The 14,670-nt window shown below is 49.3% G+C and overlaps 1 non-coding gene across 9 annotated transcripts in view; it reads left to right on the plus strand.

The window, feature by feature from the left end:
* The window catches only part of LOC102155469, a 592,200-nt gene extending 577,949 nt beyond the window's left edge, over nt 1–14,251 (plus strand). For 2 of the 9 annotated variants that reach the window (XR_005376619.1, XR_005376617.1), the window contains 5 exons: nt 1,246–1,543; nt 2,460–2,603; nt 6,989–7,425; nt 7,850–8,094; nt 13,412–14,251. This is a non-coding gene — a transcript (uncharacterized LOC102155469). Of the gene's footprint in view, nt 1–3; nt 141–681; nt 953–1,245; nt 1,544–2,459; nt 2,604–6,988; nt 7,626–7,849; nt 8,095–13,411 lie in introns of those variants that run through there. The other 7 variants (XR_005376620.1, XR_005376615.1, XR_005376616.1 and 4 more) reach the window with 7 other exon arrangements.
* The last annotated feature ends 419 nt before the right edge of the window (nt 14,252–14,670 follow it).

The raw sequence follows: 14,670 nt of genomic DNA on the forward strand, positions 1-14,670 counted from the left end.
CACCAAAGACTCCATCGAAGCTCCATTGATATGTGTGATCCATATCTTGTCTGTGTCTCTCTCACTGATGCCTCTCCTCCCCACTCAGAGGTCCCATTGAGGGAGCGTGGTGGCCCGTTAGGAACATTTCAGTCATGCAGGTATAAGTTTCGATGTTGGCTTTCCTGCATATTCGCTGGGTTCCCCTGAGCCTCAGTTTTCTTGTTGTAACATGGGCGTTAAAAGCCTCTGCCTCCACTTTGTTGAGACCAAACAACACACTTTGTATCTAGAAATGAGCGTATGAACAAATGAGTGTCAACAAGCCCCTTTCTTTCTCTGCCACTGTACCTGTTCGTGGTAAAAGCTCTTCTCCACTGTGTTCTAGGGTCCGGGTCATCCTGGCCCCACAGATATTTGCAAATGTTTGTGGTCACAAGTGTTGCTTGCCCATTGCTTCCAGTTGGTGATGTGTGCCGGTCTCCTGTGTGTAGACATGCTAACACCACCTCCCCTCGCAGTGAAGATATCTGGGCCTCGAGCCTTTTGCTCTCCTGTCTTCTGCTCACCTTCCTGGGTGTGCCCTGTGACCCACCATCCCACTGCAGGCTCTCTGGTTACAGGAAAGGAAGACTTCCTACTTCCCCCCCAAACAGGGAACATTTGGGTGACTTTGACCAACTTGGTTTTCTGGTCTTGCAGATATCTGGGAGCTCTTCCTTCTTGATATTCCTGACATGACCTCCTCTGCACCCACTGCTCCCTGCTTCTTTCCCATTTCTTCTGTGGAACGCCATGCTGCCCAGATGGGGTCTTTACCCCCATTCCTCTTCTTGGGAGATCGTCCATTTTCTGATGGACTCTATGGTTTCGACTGCCGCTTCTGACTCTGGAATCGAGTACTCAATACATCCCAAAGGATGATCATCCTTCAGTGTTTTTGGTTGCCTATGGAGTGAAGATCACTCTTTTTGTGAGTGTGACATTCAAGGCTCTTTGTGGTGGTTCCTGCCCTTGTTTCCAGTCTTATTTTCTGCTGTTCCCTCAAATGCACTCCACCTCCTAATACCCAAAGCCCTAATATCTTGGCAGGTAGCAAATTCTGTGTCTTCTGCCCTAGCCCATGATAGACAATTCCTATTCAGGCTTTAAGATTCAATCCATGCCCTCCCTTCTGAGATAAGCAAGGCCTTTGTGAGGGCATGGAGTGAGGAACGGGGGAAGCAAGACTGAGTTTTCTCAGTACCATGTTCTGTCTCTGTACAGAATCATCACCAGCCAGCAGCTCTGTCACTGGACCGGGGGTGTGAATACCAGCGTACACCACTGTGACAATGGCAGCTGCGTGCGTGTCATCCTCACCGTGAACTGGAGTGACTGTGGGCTGCCGCCTGGCTCCAGGCCCGGGCTCCTCGCTCCCCTCCATACTCAGGCCTGCACACTCCTGGAGCTTTCTCTCAGTCTGGGAGGCCACTTCTCTGACCCTAATTCCCATCTTCACACAAGAAGTTCCAGGCCATAAGAAATAAGCTGAAGTCTGAGCTCCTCTGCAACCTCATCCACAGTAAGCAAAGTGAAACATGATCATTTCACAGAATTAAAGACTGGGAAGAGCTTCTGATTTAGGGAGAACAATTTTTAAAATGGATTTGTATGCATAACACCCATTGCGGTTGGTGATAGTGGAGTCAGTGACTAATAAAAATGTCATTTCCTGTGATTTTTATAAATTACAGTAAATATGCCAGTAATCATCCACATTAGCTGCTCAAATGCAGGCAGCCATCTGGAGTAGAGGCCAGGGGACCTCATTGAAGCCTCAAGAGGTAGACCCCACAGGTGCAAATTGACACCCAGGAAAACAGTAGTTAATACTCTAGAATTTGGAGAAAAAGAGAATGTTAAAATAAATGTATGTCAAGCAGACAAATTTGGACTTCGCCAGGAGGATCTGTCACGTCAAACAGGAAATAGCTATAAATTACTTGTAATAGTAAAAATCTTGTCATTTATAACCTTTAAAGCAATGGGCTCATTTAACACATCAACTCATAGATCATAATCTAGGACAGTCAGCCTGCGTATTTATTTCACTTTTAATGTGTAGAAGCCAGAGCAAACCATGCATGATCTGCAAAAGACCCCACAGCATGCCATCAGCATTTGGAACCATAGAATGAGCCAGAGAGATAACTGCCTCAGGCCCAGGGTGGTGAATATGTCAAGATATGAAAACCCTTTCTGCTCCTAAAAAGAAAATTAAGACGTGATTGGAAATGTCATGCCTTGGGTAGTCTCATAATGAATAATTCCAAATAAATCCCACCATTATTCTGTTTATTTGTTTTACTTAGAAGCTATTTGAAGTCATTGGAGCTGAAAGTATGTTTCAACATGCCAAGTGTATTTACTGTATCTTGTAATCATCTTGCTAACCAGTTCACAGGCAAACAATAATTGGAGTTCTGTGTTTGTTTCAGATACCTCAATGTATACTGCCCACAGATAAGCAATCCAGCTCTGAGACATTTTTAAAGGGGCCGAGATGCCTTCGCTAAAGTGGTCCAGGAAGATGAACACAGAAAGCCATCTTCTGCGTTATTTGAGGATTCAATGGGAACAAGGTATTTATGGCAGAGATGCTTAATGAAGTATGCATGCACTGAATAAATATTTGATGTTAGTTGATACGGGGGTGGGGTGGGGAGGAAGGTTCTGGAAGGAAAGGATAGGAACACCAAACTAACCAGTCACTTTAATGTGAGAAAAAGCCCCCAGAGTGGGAGTCAGGCACATGGCTCCCATTGACACCTGTGCTGGCATCATGACCTTCAAGGATGGACAGAGAGGGTCTCCAGAAAGACACTAAGTAACTCAGAGTTGCACTATATCCTACTTCCTTCAGTCATCTCTCTGTGACTTTCCCTCTCCATGCTTTCTCCCCGAGCTGGGTCAGTGAGTATGTGGGTGCATGTGCATACACACATACACACATGTGCATGCGGGCACACTGCATGCTGCACAGCCAGGGAGGGGGTGACAGCAGCCACATTTAAAATCCTAGGTCTGTTGGTTTGGTGGCTTTACCCCATTTTGCTTTTCCACGTTCCTCCAAGGTAAGCTTTTAGTGGGATAAAAATTTGCCTCCATGCAAATGTATGAACATGAGTAATTAAAAGAAGAAAAAAAACCACTAAATTGAATCTTAAAAAGAAATTAAAATTTAAAAATTCACTGGTAAGTAGTTTAACTGGTTCCTTTGAAAATAATTGTTGCTCTCTCTCTGGACTGAACCCTCTTTTCATCACAGAGGCTAGTTTCACAGATCAGCAGTTGTTGGTGAGGGAAAAAGAGGGGTTTGAGGACCAGGGAGTATCTATAGGTAGAGTTTGGGCATTGTTGAAAGCACATAGGTAAAAAATCTGTATCTCTGGGAGAAGAGCTGATTCTGGGTAATCATCCAGATCAACACCCCTCTCTCCCTCTCTGGAGTACGAGAAACAAACCAAACCATATACACCAAGCCTAAATTATTCACTTCAGGGGACCCCTGGGTGGCTCAGCAGTTTAGCACCACCTTGGGCCCAGGGTGTGATCCTGGAGTCCCAGGATCGAGTCCCACGTCAGGTTCCCGGCATGGAGCCTGCTTCTCCCTCTGCCTATGTCTCTGCCTCTCTCTATGTCTATCATGAGTAAATAAATAAAATCTTTTCAAAAAATTATTCACTTCACTTTGGCTGACACCAAACATATATATATATATATATATCATATATATGTGTGTGTGTGTGAGGTCACACTGATTTGAGGGGAATGTGCATGCATCACATAAATTAAAGAATTGAATCCTCTCTGTAGCCTCGGTAATTTCTAGAAACAGTAGCAATCAGATCTTTACCCTCGATTGTTAGCTTATTACCGATGAAAGAATGTTTTTCTTTTTTTCTTTTTTCTTTTTTTCTTTCTTTTTTTTTGTGAGTTGAATGGATAATTGTCTCAATTCTACATTTTTAAATTACATATAACTATAGAGTGTGTGTTGCATGTGTTGACTACATATTATTTTAACACATCTGTTAATTTTTAACAAAGTTAATTTCTACAGAATAGTGGGTAATTCTGAAAGTATCGTAGGCAAAATGTTACAAACTCATCATCCAACTAGCACAACTGTATGTACTGTATTTCCTTGGTTCAAGACACACATTTTTAGTTTTATCATCTCTGGAATCTGCACACATCATTACCACCACTGACAATTGTAAGTTGTTTCTTTTCATGGTGGCACACAAAATAAAGATGCATCCTATAATAAATGGTGTCTTAGGCTTGTTGAGAAAAACAAGTGCATGTGTGTGGGATTAACCTGTAGATAATTTCTTGTCCATATGGTTTAGGGTGAGGAGAAATTGTGTGTCAAAGATCACATATTCTTCCCTAATACTTCTTTATGTGGGAATTATAAATTATATCCCCAAACTTCAGCATGGCTGTTTTTATTTTTATTTTTTAAAAGATTTTATTTATTTATTCATGACAGACACACACACACAGAGAGAGAGAGAGAGAGAGGCAGAGACACAGGCAGAGGGAAAAGCAGGTTTCATGCAGAGAGCCTAATGTGGGACTCCATACCGATACCCGGATACCCTGATACCGGAACTCCCTGAGCCAAAGGCTGACACTCAACCCCTGAACCACCCAAGCGTCCTAGCATGGCTATTTTTATTCTAAAAAGTCTTGTATTTACAAGTGATTCACACTGGATTGCAATGGGTATTTGACAGAGGGTTCCTCTTGCCTTGTCCATCACCAACTGAAAGAGCTACAAATGAAAACTCCCAAAGACTCTCAAAAGATGAAGCATGGAGATCAGTTTCCCAACTGGTACCAAGTGTGATGATGAGTCAAAAAAAAAAAAAAAAAAAGAATCACCCAGTTAGTATCCTTGAATGGGATTTAATTAATATTTTAAATTTCAAGATGAGCATTCAAATGTGCAGCTAAATACTGAGCTATATTTGTGCTTGTTTCCTGGAAACTTTACAAGGCAATTATTGTAATGCAGAAAAATCTCTACCACTGACCCCTCAACCGTGCCACGCGGTATTTCCAGGCTGAATTCTTTCTGCGTCTCTCCTCAGAGCCAGAAGTCTTGGAGAGGATTGGAAGCCAATTTTAAACATTATTAGGTCAGTTGGAGGTGGTGTGGGCTCAATAGAGAGAAGAGGAAGAACATGTTTAGATTTTTAAATGTTTAAATGATAAGGATTCCATGCAAGAAAGCAGACATGTTGGCTCAATGCTCCCACCCCTGCTTCTTACCACAGCATGCCAGCTGGTGGGGCAGAGGACACACATGCACGTCCACAGGTGACTGTCCACCTCCTCATCTCTGGCAGAGGGCTGGTTCAATGGTCAGGTCACTGCTGCCTCACTGTCAGCCCCTCTGCCCCTTACCTCGTTGTGTTCCTCCCGGTGGCATCAACCTCACCGTCCTGTCCTATCCGTACCATTTAAAGGGAATTACCTATTACTTCAATTATCTGTCCCTTATCAACCGATGTTACACTACAAGGATTTGCAATGAAAGGACACAAAGAGAGAGCAAGTCATGGCACATGGCCAAATAAAAGAGTAATGTTCTGGTGAATTTAGCCTAAATAATTTACTGCTATGGAAAAGTGGAAGGTGAACCCTTTGACCAATAAATCTCTCCTGCCCGTGAAACCCTTATCTGGTCTGCTCCAACATACTCCACACGAGGAAGCCATCATCATTGGCTCTGGTTTGTTATTTGTAAACCTTGATCTTCTGCACTCAGTGTCCTAAATATGGATAATTAGCATCAGTTTATCACGCTTCTGCATATTTCCTCTTCTCTCCAAACATGCATGCTTCTATTGGCTGCCATTCTGCCACAGAAGATTATGCAGACAGATTGCAGAGAATGAATGTGCTAAACGAGATTAGGAAGGAATAGAAATAGCAACTTGGCCAATAAATTCCTCGTGAGAGCCTTATCATACAATTACACGTTGACTTGTTTCACACTCTCCCAGCCTCTTAATCCAACACCCCCACCAAGAGTAAAATTTCACTAATTTCTGAATTACTGCATATCCCCCTGACTTGTTACCGAGAATGTTTGGAAGGTGAAAGGCTGCTGAAAACAACACATCAAACTTTACAATAAAAACATTAAACTTAACATGTCAAATGGGTGGTCTGAATTTGGGATGTTTAAAGCACGTTAGCATCCAGGAATGAATGCACGAAGACTTGGCACGGAGAGATACTGAACTTCTCTCTGAACCCCAAATTCTCTCATTTTCCCCTTTTAGGGGTTCTGAGCTGTGTGCTCCTGAGCAGAGCTGTCTGATGTGCTTTAGGACAGGACCAAGCATTTGCTTCTTTGCTTCCCATTCCTGCTGCTAACAACCCGATGCCCCTGAGTACTCGTGGGCACAGCACTAGAACCCTGAGTACAGCTCTCTCCTCGCTCAGACACGTTTCCCGTGGATGGCTTCTTACGCACGACTTTTGTGCAGAAAGAGAATTCTTGCCCATTTCGTGTCTCAGGAAACTGTGGTGACCAAGAACGCTGCCCTAGGGCATCCGCAGAGGGAGCCCTCCCCTCCTCGCCTGCCTGCCGGTGAATGTTACTTTCCACAGGGCTTTACAATCAGCCAGGTATTTAAAGAGGCCCATTAAGCTGTTCCCTGGGCCAGGAGACTATTTATAGCACAGAGCAGCCGTCAGGCATTCGGATGCACCCAGCAAAGCAAGCCACTGTCTCAGGAAGCGCCTCTGTGGGCCTGGGGTTATGCTCGCTGGCGGGAAGGGAAATCCAGATCACATCCTCAAAATGGTACATCTGTGCTGGCAGAAGAGTAGAGGCTTCCAGTTCATGGTGAGAAAAACTCATTAGCTAAAGAAGTTCACAGTGATTGTAAACAGGTTTTATGCACAGATCATTATGTTGCCTTCACTTTTTTTTCCCTCCAAGGAGGACCTTCCCCGCAGTCCTGAGAAGAGATTCCACATTCCCGAACGCCTGCCTCCAGACTCTGAGCTCAGAGATGAAAGTGGACAACATTCACTCAGCAAAGACGTCCTGGGCGCCTCCTACGTGCCAGACACTGTTCTAAGAGGACGGGGTGTGACCAAAGAGCCCTGCCCTGGACACGCTGACAGTGAGAGGGTGCTGGTCTGTCTTGATGTGACGAGTATGCGCCTGCCTTTGGCAAGCTGGCTCATCTGCTGGCTGTCAAGACTTTACCTTTTCACAGAGCCAAAGCCAGCCTGGAGAGGCTTTCCCTCCAACTACCTTGGTAGGGAGAGTGAACCGTGGCCTGCCAGCCGGGCCTCCAGAACCACAGCCATCAGCACCACCACACCTCAGGTCCTGAAGTCACCTGTCTAGAAAAAACAAACACATCTCAGGTGTCAGAGAAGCACTGCTTTCCTCTTTTCCGAAGCCACTGGGGGATGGCGGGGAAGGGGTAGGACTGGCCTGCGGCTTTCCTTTCCTGAGGGAAAGGTTTGGAGGCTCTGCACTGCTACTACAAGGCCTCTGAGGTTTGGCTTCCTCCCCAGCAAGCTCCCAGCAAGGTGCAACTCACAGGCCTACACCGAGGCCCCAGGTGGGAGGCTCCCTAGGGGACCAGAGCTGGGGACCCTCCCTGAAAACCTGAAATCAGATGGGGAGTTACAATAACTGGCCTCTCCTGCCTGTGTCACGCTTCCTGGGCTGGGGAGCTAAGCTGGGGGGGAGGGCAGCGAGAAGGAGCCGTTTGCCATTAATCTGGGAACAAACGGCTAACCTCGGTGACTGGAATTCTCGCTTTTCTTTTCTCACTTTTCTCAGTGTGGGGAAGCGCGGAGCCCGCGCGGAGCGATTGTGAGGGGCTCTGCTGGAATTTGGCAGCGCGGAGGCTTGGAGAGCAGCCCCATGCTGGCTCCTATTCAGCCGGCCAGTTCTCCTCGAGCTTTGGAAGTTTCGCTCAGCCGTGCACTCAATGGCTTCACAAAGCTGATTACAAGCTTCAGCGCATTCCTGAAGGAGCCAAAAGCGACGCAGGTGCAAACGAGCCGAGGGAGCCCCTTATCCCGGTGACAGAATGGGACAAGCTGGGAAAGGCTTGGACCACACAAATCCAAGCTCACCAGGCAGCAGAAAGCCTGCCTTGGGAACCGGGGGTCATTATCCGCCCTATTCAGCGGGGCCCAGGGACCCTGGGGGCCCGGAGGCCGCCCCGCTCAGGAGTGCCGGCGTGCCCTCGGCAGTGGGGTCCCCGGGGGCCTGGGGCCCGCGGAGGGCAGTGCGCTTGCACCCACGGGGTCGGGGAAATCTGTGCTCCGACATGCCCGTGTCACATCGGTAGGGACACGGGAGAAAAAGCGCGCAGGAGGCCACCGAGCGTGCAGGCAGCGCGCAACGTGTGTCCACCCAGCGTCCAGACCGCACTGCCCTGTCTCTGCCCCGGCGTGGCTGCGGGCCCCGAAGGCCCCCCCGCCGCTGACACTCAGCTCCAAGGGTCACTCTGCGCCCTGTCGCTCCCAGTCCCCTTTCCCATCGGTTCTCCTGGCGACCGGGTCCGGGCGGGGGCAGCCGCCAGAGGGCCGGTGAGGGTGGGGCAGGTCATGGGGCCGCCCCTTGGAAGGGCTCTGGACTCGGCAGGACGCCTTTGCTGCGAGTGCGATTCCGGGGCGGGAGGAGGGCGGGCCGGGCCCCTCGGGGAGAACCGAGGACGTCCTGGCGGGCTGGGGCTGGAGGACCGGAGCGGGGCCGCGGGGGGCGGGGGACGCGGGCCCCAGACCCGGACGACGAGGCCGGGGAGCCTGCGAGCGGGGAGGAGGCACAGGGGTGGAGCTGGCACGCGGGCGTCCTTGGGGGCGGGGGGCGGCCGCCAGCCCGCGCCAGGTGCCGGGCGGTGAGTGCGGGCGAGCCGGGCGCTGGCGTCCGCGCGTGGGGCCCGGACCGGGGTCCGCCTCGTGCGCTCCCCCTGGCCGCGCGCCGGACCTGGCTGCGCCCGGGGGTCCCCGCGGGCAGGGCCCGGGCAGGGCGCTCGCGCCGACGCTCTTTTGTCTGATAACTAATTTGAGTTAATGCGATCTTTATGTAAAGCTAACAGCGGATAATTGTCTATTTTCTCGCCAACAATCTCCATCACAATCACTTATCTGGAAACCTGCGGCTGGATTAATCGTTATATTCCCGAGATGAGCGTCTGCTGCAATCCGCAGCGAACGCCGGTGGGGACGGGGAGGCGCCTCCCGGCGCTTGCGGGGCCGCGTGCGGGCATCCCTGCTCCGGGCCGCCGCCGGGTGCGCCCGGGCCTGGTGCCCACGCGCGGGGCCGCAGAGCGCCTTCCGCAGGGCTCGCTGGTCGGCGGGCGGGGGGCGGGGGCGGGGGCGGCGCGGGAGGCGGAGGGAGCGAGCGGGGGAGCGGCGGGAGGGGGCGTCCTGGGGCCCTGCGGGGCGGGGCGGGGCGGGGCGCGGCCGGGGCCGGGCGCTAGGGCTTGGCCAGGCGGCCTCCAGGTCCACGCGGCGGGGGAGTTGTCGGTGCCAGGATCACGTCCTCTGATGTGGGAGAAAGCATGCCCGCACCCCTTATTTTCTGCAGAAGAGGTTCTCCCTGCCTTTCTGGGGGTCGCTCCAGCTTCACGACGCCCTGCCCCTGCTCCCCGCGGTCCCTCCAGCTGCATCCCGGCATCTGCAGATCATGGGCAATCTTTGCACTCCCATGACTGAAGTCTCCACGGAGAGGTCCTGGGGTGTGGAGGCGCGCCCCAGGGCCGCAGGCCCCACTCTGCCCCTGAGCTGCCCCTGGGTGAAGTGCATCTGCAGATGGAGCCGCGTTCTCGGGGAAAGGCATGACCAAAGTGGAAACAGCCGTGTGCAATGAAGTCCGCGCGGGGGTGGCGGTTCTCTGTGCGTGTGATTCGCCCCGCGGACTCCAGTGTGACCCTGACTTGGGAAGCCAGGTGCCATGTGTCTGGTAACTTGGAAGTAAACTCATTCTGTTTACTTCAACTCAGATTTGCCAGCCAAGGGAGCACCAAAAGCCACTTTTGGAAACGGTGTTTTTGGAAAAGAGAAACTCAGTCTCCGTTTGTGACAGTTTTTGGCCTCAGAGAAGGAAACTGTTTCCCTTTTGGCAGACTCGGAGAATTCTAAGAGCAAAGGCACACACTGAAATAAAAAATGCCATAAATTATTGGATTTTTGCATAAAGGAAGACCCCAAATTACCCCCCAAATAGCGCATTGTAAAGTCCTGTTAAAATCCCAAGTCTTCAATTTTCCTCTCCAACAGCTTGATGAGGTCTCTAAAGGCAAACTAGTAAATCCGCCCTTCCAGCGGGCAAGCCCCGCCCCCACCGAGGTTCCCAGGGCAGCTTTTTGTTGTGGCCTTGGGGAATCACCCCACTTCATCTCTCACCTGAATCTTGTCATCCTGGCCATCTTGAAGTGATCTGTGAACAATGCTGATCCCTGCGACAGACCCGCTGGTCAGTCAGGCAGAACAGACTATGCAGATGGAGGAGAGAGGCGAGGCCCCGGGAACACTGCGCCCATTGTCTTGGGCATTTCAAAGCGCAGAGCAGCTGCGCAGACTTGTCGCCCTGGATCCTCGCTTGCCACACTAATGTCATCATTGCAAAACATCAGATTTTGAACACTATACAATCCGAATTCATTAGCAGCCTTCTCGGCAAAGGTCTCTCTTCTCCGTGACAAGTTTCAAACTCCAGATCCCCTTCTGTCGGGAGGGGAAGGGGCAGGGCCGCAAGTGACAGCCACTGACGATCCATAGTTCTCTTTCTGGTGAATTCGCAAACTGAAAAACCTCCTTGAGGTTCAGAGCTCAGACGTCTGGCTCAAGTGACTGAGATTATGAGGGTGGTTTTTTTTTTTTTTTCTTTTTTTGCATTTTCTAAGTGTTCCTGGCAAGTTTAAATCACCAAGAGCAGCCAGCGGAACAGGTGGAGTGCATCTAACAAAGACAGCATCTTCTGCGCCAGGGATAACGCTCTGAGAGTTCTTGAAGTTTTTTTCTTTAGATTGAACGCAGAACAACACATATTAGAGTAGTTGTGCCCCAAAACAAACAAGTTATACCAGGCAGCACTCCTCAGCAGCGCTGCTACAAACAGCTCGCCATCCTTGAGCACCACCAGACATGGTCCCAGCCGCAGGGACTGCTGCTCCCAGGGCTGCGGCCACCATGCTTCTCCCTCTCCTCCCTGCCTTGTGCTCCCACCCCCACCTTCCAGGGTGACCTTATTTTCCAGAACCATGGGCAGGAGGGGCAGGCTGTGCTGGCGGGCCCAGGGCATCCCCCTGCATCCCACTGCATCCCCGAGGTCAGGTCCAGGTCCGAGGGAGGGCCCAGTGCTGGCAAAGTCTGCTTCCCTCCTCCAACCACCGACCTATGTTAATATGTCCTTCTGCCTCTTTACTCAGGATTCCGTGTAGATCCATCCTCTCCCTTCCTCATCCTGGGCTGGAAGTTTTTCCCAGAAGGCAGTCAACACCAAGAGAGGCTCTAGGTCATTCCCAGCCCTGAGCTGAGAAGCACATGTGCAGATGGAAGGCGCCCCAGGGCCAAGTCTTCCCTGGTGCCAGAGGCCCCCTGGCACCCCTCAAAGCCTCTTCGGGTGCCTCTAATTTCTTGACAAACTGAAGGGTAGGATTTGGAAGGGGTGAAACCAAATACAGTGTTTGTAAACATAAGGAGAACCAGAAGTAAATGGAGAGGAGGCCCTGTTGGTGTGTCTTGTTTGGGGCTGGGAGGGCAGGTGGGATGGGCCCAGCCTAGTAATCTGGTTAAATGTGTCACCCTTAGGAGGTGACCTAGAACACTCCTTTTTCTCCCTGGAAAACTTTAGGACTTGGACCCTGCTGCTGCTCATGGACGTGTCTGAGTGTCTTCCCATGTCTTCCCGCGTCCATGTGCCCAACCTCTCCCACCAGGTCCACCACAGCTGGGGCAGGGCTGGAAGCCACAGGTGCTTGGAGATCCTGCCTGTGGTACACACACAGGATGATGTGGGTCCAGCCAGGGGAGACCAAGTTTTTGCAGGGATCTCTCCGGGGTGTAGACAGCATTCTGGTTCATTGGGAGTATCCAAAATAGGTTTGCTGAAGGACTGATGAGGCCCTGGCCATGGGTGGAATGAATGGCCACAGGAAAGCTGCAGTGGCCCACATGGGCCTGTTCCTGGCAGAGGCGGCTCCCGGGACGGCCAGGCCCCTAACCCTGGGCTGTGAGCCTGGATGCGCCTACCTTGCTCCCCGCTGCACCACATTCTCACGCACCCTAACACTCACAGCCCCACCCAACACACGCAGTGTGCACTCACGTTCGTACAAACACCCAGAGGCGCCTGGGGATCCTGGGGTCCTGCGGCACAGGCTGGCTGAGGGGGGCGGTGGCCAGTGACCCCCGGCTCCTCATGGCAGGAAAGCCACACTCTGGAAAGAATACTCTGTTGGCTACACACACAAGGATGAGTGAGCTGATCTTTACAAAATTCAACACATCAGCGGTAAAGTGATGTCTGTGGAGGACAGTGTGGGTTGTTTCTTGACCCTTTCCCCTGGGCTTTCAGAGCAGGTCCTTCTGAGCTTGCCAGAGGGGCCTGCGTTACCACTGTTTCTCGTGCTTCCACGTTTGTTCTTTCTCCCAGCGTGTTCTCCCTGGCCGCCCACCCACACTCTGTGCCCTGCGGCCCCTGAGCATTTAGACATGGCCAGTCCACGTGGAGGTGTGCAATGAGCATGCAAGACACCAGCTGTTCAAAATGTGATGGGAAAGAAAGCACATACACTACCCCACCGATCATTTAAAAATCTTCTTTTCATGCTGAAATGACTGTATTTCGGATATATGGGGTAAAATAAACACATTTTTGAAGTTAATTTCACTTGCTTCTTCCACTTTTTAAAAATGTGGCTTTTGGGGCATTTTAAGTGACCCACGTGGCTCCCGATTGTGGCTTGCTCCGTGGGGCAGCCTTCGCCTTTACCTCCGCTCCTCCAGGAAATGGAAGAGGAAAAGCAAAGATGGAAATGCTGAGCACATGGGTTAGGGGGAGGCAGAGCAGAACCTGCCCTGTTACAGTTGCTTTTGGAAGATGATGCATTATCAAGGCTCCTTTTCTTCCAGGAGAATGCGCAGTGGGGGTGGGGTGGCAGTGCGCATTGTATTTTATTGCTTGCTTCATTTTCTCTCCATTTTAACTTTAATTCTGCCTAATTGCTGTATTGTGATCGCAGTTGGCAATCTTAAATGAACTCTCAAATAACTTTTGAGGAATCTGGCTACAAATGTTAGATCGTGATGAAATGTAAATCACAAAAGGTTATTGTGTAATGTCCACACAGGCCCCAAGCAACCCTTTCCTGTCATTTTCAAATTTCAGGTCAGCGTTTGGGTGTTTTTCGGCTGTTCCCCTTCCCTTGGGAGGCGTTACCACCACCGCCACTGCCGCCACCACTGCCATCTGAACAAAACAAACAAACAGCAGACCTGAGCAAGAAGCTACAGCCCCTGAAAGTGCTTTCTGCGGAGCAAGAATGGAATTGCTTCCAGATTTGTTGACTTCTATGATGGACTCATAGCTTTAAAAATCTGTGGAGTCACACCTTGGTCAAAAATATTACAATAAAACATTTGCAAACATTTTTAATTTTAAATACAGTATCTTTAAATGGTCCATGTTAACATCTTAGAGACAAGATATCTACAAGTAAAGTTACAAAACTTAGAAATCATATTTCATCTTTTGATGATAGCAAGAAAAAAGACACTGCTGAGAATATTGTTTATAGTAAATTCAGTATAACTGCGGACATTCTACATGCATGTAAACTTGATATGCACACACTGTATTTTTACATATTTACTTTTGGAGTATTATATAATTAATGAAGAATCGATTCAGCAAAAATGTGAGTTGAGTCTACTTTGCCAATAAATTGGGAGTATCTCATAAACAATTTTGGGTAAAATTTAGAAATTATTTTTATTGTAAAAGGAACTCTCCTGTTGCTCATTGTTAGTATGTCCACTTAATGTTCTATTTTTGGCCAAATTAAATTTAACTAAAGGAAAAGGAAAATGTAGAGTACCAAGAATGATCAAGATTCTGTGGGTAAGTTAATTGAAATGGTTTATTCTTTGTACTAATTCCTTGGAAAATATCACTCTTGTTATTTGAGACTTGTGTTCAATTAATAAGAAACTAATAGAAATAGTTATTTAATCTGACTTCCTTCCTGTTGTTTTTTTTTTAAAGTGTATCCAGGGAAATAACTAAATATATAACATGTACCTTGCTGAAGAGCCACCGACATTCCATTAGAAACTTAGGTGACCTCACTCTGGATGTGTAGGATGGCATATTTATTAGTATGACAGGTGGTTTATTTCCATGATGATTCATGTTTGCTGTCATTGAACTTACTGGAATAACTATAGAAGCAAACTGTAAGAATTTAACCACTTACTGTCAACCTTGCTCTTCTACTTTTTTGGGATCATCCCAGAGTAGAAGAACCAAACATGATTAAAAAGCATCGAGGAGAGAAATCCAGGCACGTGGCCCCCAGACTGGCAGTATGAAGATTCTATGCTAGCAAAGTTCCCCGTTAATTTGTTCTGCTTCTTTAATATGCAAAT

Source organism: Canis lupus, chromosome 22 (genome assembly GCF_011100685.1).
Source record: "Canis lupus familiaris isolate Mischka breed German Shepherd chromosome 22, alternate assembly UU_Cfam_GSD_1.0, whole genome shotgun sequence".
Lineage (NCBI taxonomy): Eukaryota > Metazoa > Chordata > Mammalia > Carnivora > Canidae > Canis > Canis lupus.